The sequence below is a fragment of the Pelophylax lessonae genome, assembly GCF_965119305.1.
Source record: "Pelophylax lessonae genome assembly, chromosome: 1".
Lineage (NCBI taxonomy): Eukaryota > Metazoa > Chordata > Amphibia > Anura > Ranidae > Pelophylax > Pelophylax lessonae.
The window spans coordinates 467,049,763-467,058,288 of record NC_138768.1 but is presented as its reverse complement, the minus strand read 5'-3'; positions in this window follow the sequence as shown (position 1 = coordinate 467,058,288).

Here is an 8,526-nt window from a genome sequence, read left to right as displayed (position 1 = left end):
AGTAGTGTCTTTTCCTCTTCAGGACCAGTGTTCCTCTGATGATGGGGCACTAGTTGGCACTAATAGGTGGCACTGACCTGCACTAGTAGGTGGAACTGGTGGGCACTGGTAGGTGGCACAGGTGGGCACACATGAGGCAGCAGTGTCTTTTCCTCTTCAGGACCGATGTTCCTCTGACAGTAGCTGGCAATCAGCTTTTTTTTTTCTCAGCATAAGGGGAAAAAAGCAGATTACCAGCTGTTTACATCATGTGATCAGCGGTCATTGGCTGACCGCTGATCACGTGGTAAGGGGCCAGGACCGATCTGTGACCAGCTGAGTCTCATGGACTCACTGATCACAGAGCGCGCAGGCAGCTCATGCACGGGAGGACGTAAATGGACGCCCTCCCGGCAATTTAGGCCCACGATGTAGCCGTCTTTCGGCTATAGCGTGGGCTAGAACAGGGTAAACAAAAATATAACTAAATTCAAACATGAAAAAAATAAAAACGAATAAATATTGTTGTTAGACTCCATAAACAGTCCATGTGTTAGTGCCGGTTCACACTGGGGCGACCTGTGAGGTGACCTGGTCGCCTCTCAGGTCGCCGCAGGTCGCCTCCCATAGGGAAGCTGCGGACCCGTTCTAATAGGAGTGACACAAGTCGCTCCGACCTAGAAAAAGGGTCTGGAGCTTCTTTGGGGCGACCAGGAGGCGACCGCCATAGACTTCAATGTTATGAAGTCCGTGACGGCCGCTCCGAGGTCGCGGCGCGCTGCTCGCACCGCGATCTCGGAGGTCGCCCCTGCAAGTAGCGTCGCGGTAATGTGAACCGGCGCTTAGTGATTCCTTTACACAGATGATAGTCCACAATAGAGCCAACAATCCAGTGAGCAAACAGCAAGGCAATGGTATCCAATCAAATGTACCGCCACCAGTGGAAAGATTGCAAACTCACCAATTATAGTGGCCGCCGCTACCCATCAGAAAATGCAATGGAAGGAATGTTGCCAGCAAAATTGCTTACTGCGCATGCGCTATGCGTTCCAACATGGCTGCTCTGTGTTTCAATTGGTTTCCTAATCTGGCAGAACAAGAAGGCGGCAGCGGACATCTTCTTACACCCAAGCAAGTCTTCAATTTCACAGTTATTTAAGCAGTTAGATCACCTTATATACTGAAATAGACTACAGTATTTCACCGCGACCAAGTGAAATAGTCTATTTCTATATATAATCAGTGTGGCACTAAGCAGTGCGGGGTGTACCAAGATGGCCGTCACCACTTTCTGCCTGCAGGCTTGTCGCTGTATTTACTATAATAATAAAAATGTGTTAATGTATAAATATATTTATTCATATAACGAGAGTTTACTGATAATATAAGTGTGAAATTGAAGACTTGCGTGGGTGTAAGAAGATGTCCGCTGCGGCCTTCGTGTTCTGTCAGATTAGGAAACCTATTGGAACGCATAGCGGTCATATTGGAACGCATGGCACATGGGCAGTAAGCATTTTTTTGTTCAGAATGTCACATCCGTTACATTTTCTGATGGGTAGCGGTATTGTGACAGGACACCGCCGTTACAGCAACAAGTAAGCCTCAAAACACATATGGAAGTCCCTCTGGAAGTCACACAGTGGATCGTGTCCACCAATCGTTTATATCGGGGTCCCACTGGGAATAAATAAGCTCACCCAGAGCCCAGGAGTATTTACAAAGTGTAGTATGGTTTATTCCATGAGTAAAATACACAAGTGCAAAATGTAAAACGATAAAAACTCACATAGGTTGCTGCTGGCAACCACAATCGCTCAGTAGTGAGATGTCAATGCCAAATGCCACGCCCCGAGCTGCTTTTAGATCCATATCAAAAAATTGGACATGTCTAGGAACATGCACTTTACGTACGTACGCTTATAAATGCACGTATACGCATCTCTAAGGGCATATATTAAAGCAGAGCTCCACCTAAAAGGGAAAGCTTCACTTGTTTGCCTCCTCCCCCCTCCACTGACATATTTGGCACCTTTCGGGGGGGGGGGGGGGTTAGCGAGTACCTAAGTACCTATTTTTGACAGGTAACCATTTTCGGCTGAGTTTGCCGCAGCAAAGTTACTCGTTTGCCCACCAGTGCTGCCTGTCAGTGCCTCCTATTTAGTGTGGCGTATTGGTGCCTCCTCATCAGTGTGGCATATTAGTGCCTCCTTATCAGTGCGGCATATCAATGCCTCCTCATCAGTGCTGCCTATCTGTGCCTCTTCATCATTGCGGCATATCAGTGCCTCCTCATCAGTGCTGCCTTTCGGTGCCTCTTCATCATTGCAGCATATTAGTGCCTCCTCATCAGTGCCGCCTATCAGTGCCTCTTCATCAGTGCAGCATATATGTGTTTCCTCATTAGTGTGGCATATTAGTGCCTCCTCTTCAGTTCCTCCTCATCAGTGCAGCATATCAGTGCCTCCTCATCAGTGCGGCATATCAGTACCCCCTCATTAGTGCAGTAAATCAGTGCCTCCTTATCAGTGGGACATATCAGTGCCTCCTCATCAGTGTGGCATATCAGTGCCTCCTTATTAGTGGGACATATCAGCGCCTCCTCATCAGTGAGACATATCAGTGCCTCCTTATCAGTGGGACATATCAGTGCCTCCTTATCAGTGAGACTTATCAGTGCAGCATATCAGTGCCTTCCCATCAGTGCGGCATATCAGTGCCTCCTCATTAGTGCTGCATATCAGTGCCTCCTCATCATTTTCGGCATATCAATGGCTCCTCATCAGTGTGGCATATCAGTTCCTTCCCATCCGTGCGGCATATCAGTGCCTCCTCATCATTGCGGCATATCAATGGCTCCTCATCAGTGCTCCATATCAGTGCCTCCTCATCATTGCAGCATATCAATGGCTCCTCATCAGTGCTCCATATCAGTGCCTCCTCATCATTGCGGCATATCAGTGCATCCTTATCAGTTCGGCATATCAGTGGCTCTTCATCATTGCTGCCTATCAGTCCAGCCTATCAGTGAAGGAGAATTTGTTTTTATGATACTTTTTTTCCCCTTTGCTATTGCTGGCCATACACATATAGAATTTTGTTTGAAAATGTTTGCTTTAAGAAGGTTCGTTTGACATTTTAATCATTAGTGGGGTTAAATCAACATTCATTTTTCAACCAGTGACGGGAAAATTGGAAAGAGCGGAATGGCAAACTTTTCTCCATTAAACTACAGTATCTCACAAAAGTGAGTACACCCCTCACAGTTTTGTAAATATTTTATTATCTCTTTTCATGCGACAACACTGAAGAAATGACACTTTGCTACAATGTAAAGTAGTGAGTGTACAGCTTGTATAACAGTGTAAATTTGCTGTCATCTCAAAATAACAACACACAGCCATTAGTATCTAAACCGCTGGCAACAATAGTGAGTACACCCCTGAGTGGAAATATCCAAATTGGACACAAAGTGTCAATATTTTGTGTGGCTACCATTATTTTCCAGCACCACCTTAACCCTCTTGGGCATGGAGTTCACCAGAGCTTCACAGGTTGTCACTGGAGTCCTCTTCCACTCCTCCATGATGACATCATGGATCTGGTGGATGTTAGAGACCTTGCTCTCCTCCACCTTCCATTTGAGGATGCCCCACAGATGTTCAATAGGGTTTAGGTCTGGAGACATGCTTGGCCAGGCCATCACCTTTACCCTCAGCTACTTTAGCAAGGCAGTGGTCATCTTAGAGGTGTGTTTGGGGTTGTTATCATGTTGGAATACTGCCTTTCAGCCCAGTCTCTAAAGCAGGGGTCTTCAAACTATGGCCCTCCAGTTGTTCAGGAACTACAATTCCCATCATGCCTAGTCATGTCTGTGAATGTCAGAGTTTTATAATGCCTCATGGGAAGTGTAGTTCTGCAACAGGTGGAGGGCCGTAATTTGAGGATCCCTGCTCTAAAGGAAGGGGATCATGCTCTGCTTCAGTACGTCACAGTACATGTTGGCATTCAGGGTTCTCTCAATGAACTGTAGCTCCCCAGTGCCGGCAGCACTCTTGCAGCCCCAGACCATGACACTCCCATCACCATGCTTGACTGTAGGCAAGACACACTTGTCTTTGTACTCCTCCCCTGGTTGCCGCCACACACGCTTGACACCATCTAAACCAAATAAGTTTATCTTGGTCTCATCAGAACGCTCCGGACGACGTCAATCCTATGACGAAACGATGCGTCCGGTGGTACCAGACGTGTCATGACCCAAGCCGGCTTTTATACGATTGAATGCTGCAGCCTGTGTTTTTCTCCACCGTGTATTTAAGATATGCCTGCTTGTCTCTACAAACATGTGAGTGTAATAACATTTAATACATTTCTTTTGTTTTAAACGGTATCACGATATGTGCCCTGTGTTCCCTTTTTACATCTATGTGGTTGCCATGTGTCTTCCGGAGAGTACAATTTAAGGGTCTTCTCTAATGATTTGCACCTGATGGGTTTAACCCCTTTATGCGCATTTGGCTTTTCCATTATTTTGGTCATCTGGTAAGAAGCCATTTGTTTCTTTGCTTCACTGGGGGCTTCCATTTGTTTTCTCTGCCGTGAGAGAAGTGCAGTCTCCACCTGAATACTGGGACTTGTGGTTCTTCTATACAGCACAAAGTTTTTTTACCATTGAATTTTCTCATATTCATGAACTTTTCATATGGAGTTCTCACTTTCAAAAATGTTTCTGGATTTATGTACACATATATTTAAGAATTTTCTTTGATACTCATTACTATTTAGCGCTACATGTTTTTTTTTATATTATCTTCATGAACTTTTTCTATAGGTTTGTGCGAGCCGCTTGTTTTTTTACCTATTTACATATTTTTGATTCACCATTTCATCAGTAATAGCACAGAATTTTTTCCATTTATGCATAAATTCATATAGACCTTCATAGGATCAGGAGGCTGCAGAGCCAAAGAGGCTGGCTGAAGCAGAGTTCTTGGTGGAAAGACAGCTATCGGGCTGGAACTTAGGCAATGGCGGCTTCTGGATGTAGCAAGATGGCTGTGGCTTCAATCAGCACCTCTCTTGGCTGGGTGATGGTGACAGGAAGTGAAGGAGACGTGGCTACATTTTTAAGGGTATCAGGCTGGAACATAGGCGATAACAACTTCTGGGTGTAGCAAGATGGCTGCAGCTCCATTCAGCACCTCTCTTGGCTGGGTGATGGGGACCGGAAGTAAAGAGGCATGGCTACATGGATCAGGGCAACAGGATCCCCCTTTATCAAACTATAGCTGTGCTACAGCCAGAAGCAGCTGTTGCCTATGTTCCAGCCTGAAGCCTTGAAACATTTAGCCACGCTCCCTCCACTTCTAATCACCATCACTCAGCCAAGAGAGGTGCTGGTTGGAGCCGAAGCCATCTTGCTACACCCAGAAGCCACTGTAGCCTGACAGCTGTACTTCCACCAAGCACTCTGCTTCAGCCAGCCACTTACCTGCCAATCTCTGCAGCCTCACAGTGATCTTATGGAGGTCTATACAAGTTTATGACAAACCTTAAACCACTTTTTTTTTTTTTTAACTAGTGAATGCATTTTTATTCTTTTTAATAAATTGCTACACCTAGATGGAGGCGCCCTCCTGTGTTTGTTTTATATATGTGCATTAGGATCTCAAGTCCTTATCAGAGAGGAGCTGCATCAACTTCACCTGATGTTCCCTACCACGCTCCTGGCTCTCTTATGTGCCCCATTAAATGGCGGTTGGGATCTAATCAGGATCAAGTGTATTCAAGTGTATTGATTGGCCGGAGCCGCGGGGACGTCACTCCCGCGCACATGCGCGGGAGCCGATGGTCACGGCACAGGGCTCTGAAGGAACGGCACGATCGGCCGTTCCTTCAGAGCGCATGCGCCAGTGACGTCACTGGCTGCATGAAAGGTAAATATCTCCTAAACGGTACATATTCAGGAGATATTTACAGTACCTATAGGTAAGCCTTATTATAGGCTTACCTATAGGTGGAAGTGTCAGAAGAGGGTTTACTTCCTCTTTAAGTTCCACCCTTGTAATACAGCTATCAAGTGCCAGAGCCTCTACAGCCAAATATGTTCTAGCTAGCATTATCTCCAGACACAAAGAAATTGATTTTAAGCCAAGTGCAGGCTCCTGCCTCTGTAGTGTGTACATTATTGCTTTCTGCTCTACCTTGCTGACAAAATTTTAGGGCTGGTGAATACATAATGGAGGACAGCAGCTGTTAGACCGGTCTATTTATTTTTCTTACAATAATTTTGGACATATGGCTCCTAAGAATCGGGTCAGTGCCATACATTGCGATTTTTTTTTTTTTCAGCCAAAGGCATTTCCAATCTGAATAAGATTCTTGCTGCATCATGTTTAGTTGGGCACTTTACAAAATAGCTGTATGCCTCTTAATTTGAGATGTAACATTGTATGAAAAACATGGAGAACTATGCAAAACAATATCAGGAGGAAATTTTTTATTTCATTCACCATAAATATTAAAGCAGCATTTAAAAAAAAAAAAAATGCTTATCATGCATATTAAGTACATATAAATCAGTGATATAGAGCAGGGGTCTCCACACTTTCTAAACAAAGGGCCAGTTTCCTGTCCTTCAGAATTTAGAGGGGTTGACTGTGGCAAGTAGGAGTAGAAAATGCCCCAGCATCAGTGGAAGTAAACAATGCCCCAGGATCAGTTTTACTTCAATGAATAGTACCTTATTGTTTCTATAAGTGGGAATAATAGTGCCACCTTGTTGATTTCTTTGGGAGGAATAGCACCCCATCATTAGGTGTCAGTTGTAGAGGGATTAGTGCCCCAGGTGCTGGATAAAGCAAGCAAAGGGCCACATATGGCCCCAGAGCCACAATTTGGAGACCACTGGTATAGAGAAATGCAAGTTCAGTCCACAGATGTAAGCTCTCCAACTGTTTTACATCATGGGTGCATTCCACAACGCTTGCTAACATAATTAGAATTATTAAACTTGTGGAAAAGTGCAAAGTACACTAAATTCACAGCAACTGAAAAACAAATTCAAATAGAATGGGGGGGGGTCATAATTATATTTCATTAACATTTAATTTCGCTAAAGGTTCCACTTATATAGGTGAGCACTTCATACCCAATATTGGTCATAAATCAGTGGTCCTCAGGGCACACTAAAAGGCCAGATTTTAACTATTACCTTGGGGAGATACAGACTAGAGTACTGCAATCACTGAGCAGAAAATTATATCACCTGTGATGTATTTCAGTTATCTTGCAAACCTGGCCTGTTAGTGGGCCCTGCAGGCCAGGCTTGAGGACCACTGTCATAAATGACTCACATTTTCTTTGAGATCGATGATGAACAAAGGTTCGTCAAGCAAGTCGACCTTGTCTGCTTAGGACTCATTAACTGTTGCCATTTTTAGGGCTCTGCCAACAAATGTTTTGTCGTTCATAACTTTTGTATTCCACAAAACAGCTCTCATCTTCATGTAGTACAGCAAGGAACATCTGGAATCACTGGTCCTGGTAAGGGTGCACCCTGCCACAGATTTAATGTGAGAACCCCAAGAAGTCTGCATTTAGGGCCAATCGCTCATATGTGATCGCTGCATGAGCAGTTACATGCGAGTGGATGTGATTAGCTGCGAGAACCGGCAGCCTCCTATTGTTTTCAAAGGAGCTGCCACCGCAGATAATCGCAGGAACCCCCACTGGGGTTCTCACATCTAATCTGAGACAGGGTGCATTCACAGGCATGAATGTATTGTAAAACTAAGAAGCTGGATACACTTTAAGGTACAAACAGCATAAACAATGATCATGTAGCACCCATGAGTACAAAATAATTCTTGGTTTCACAATGGAGCAGTTCAAATCTGTATAAGGGCTCTTTCACACGGGCGTTCCGTATGTCCGTTTTTCATCCCATCCGTTTGCGGATGAAAAACGGACATAATGTATCTCTATGTAAATACGGATGTCATCGGATGATCATCCTCGGACATCCGTTTTTTGTCAGTTCAGTTCAGTTTTTTTGAACGGAGGAGAACCCTATTTTTTCTTCCTTTCAAAAAACAGAACTGAAGCAAAAATGGATGTCAGTGGTGTCATCCGCAGACATCCGTATTTACATAGACATGCATTATGTCAGTTTTTCATCCGCATACTGATGGGATGAAAAACGGACATAAGGACCTGATGACACAAGTGTCATCCGTGTCCGTTACAAAAAAAAAAAAAAAAAAAAGGACCTGATCGGGCAAAAAAAAAAAAGGAACGCCCGTGTGAAAGAGCCCTTAGAGTAAGATAAATAAAAAGGAAATACAATTCTAATTTCCAGTTTGCTGTGTCATTACACTTTGAGGGGAAACAGCAAAGCTAAGGAACCATTAAAAACTGACAAAAAAAAAAAAAAAAAAAAAACTACAGCCATATGCAGTAGCTCTAGATAGGGGCATATATTGTAATTTCCTTCTGTCCTAATTAGTCTAACATTTTTCATTGTCATCTATTTTGTAATATAAA